At 46.9% G+C, this 781-nt stretch overlaps 1 non-coding gene across 1 annotated transcript; it reads left to right on the top strand.

Moving 5' to 3' along the window:
- Positions 1–364: 364 nt before the first annotated feature.
- Positions 365–437, top strand: TRNAK-CUU (transfer RNA lysine (anticodon CUU)). The gene has a single exon. It is a non-coding gene; the product is annotated as a tRNA-Lys (tRNA).
- Positions 438–781: the final 344 nt, after the last annotated feature.

Below are 781 nucleotides of genomic sequence, written 5' to 3'. Positions count from 1 at the left end.
TGTTTTGCTTATACTGTAATGGCCAGTTATGCCCTGAAACCAACTCCATCTGGCTCTGATGTTTTTTTCTCTGTGATTTGTGTTTATACCAGTAGTACCTATGGTGTCATCTTGTGACTGTGTTCTCAGGGCCTCTGCTACCATCCTATGCTTGCATTCCTTGTTACAGTTCTGATGGGTGCTAACTTTTGATGCTGTGTGACCTGCCTTTTCAGTCTTTCCTGAATTATAATCTTTGGGTTGTCTGCATGCTATGACCTAGGGTCTTGGAAATGTCACAATCTGCACACTTGATGCTTGTGCCTTTCTAATGATTCCTCCTTCAAAACTGTTTAACCCTGCCTGCATCACACATAGTTTTCTAGCCCGGCTAGCTCAGTCGGTAGAGCATGAGACTCTTAATCTCAGGGTTATTGGTTCGACCCCCACGTTGGGCGCTGTCGTGGTTTAAACCCAGTCAGACAGCTTGTTCACTCACTTCTCCCCCTTCTTGCCCTCCCCCTACTCCTGGAGGGGCAAAGAGGAGAATCAAAAGAATGCAACTCCCCGGGTTGAGATAAGAACAGTTTAGTAACTAAGGTATAACACAAATCACTACTGCTACCAGCAATAATAATAATGATAAAGGAAATAACAAGGGAAGAGAATACAACACCTCACCACCAGCCAACCGATAACTCGCCCCCCAAGCCCGACCAAGCACCCACCCATACCTCCTCCAGCCCTGCAGTCTCCCAGCCCTTCCGGCTAACTCCCAGTTACATCTTGGGCATGATGTGCT

The sequence above is a fragment of the Pezoporus occidentalis genome, unplaced genomic scaffold (genome assembly GCF_034315485.1).
Source record: "Pezoporus occidentalis ecotype Australia unplaced genomic scaffold, CSIRO_AGI_Poc_V1 ctg4, whole genome shotgun sequence".
Classification (NCBI taxonomy): domain Eukaryota; kingdom Metazoa; phylum Chordata; class Aves; order Psittaciformes; family Psittacidae; genus Pezoporus; species Pezoporus occidentalis.
Note: the sequence above shows the minus strand (reverse complement) of the source record. Positions and strands in the feature narration are given on the sequence as shown.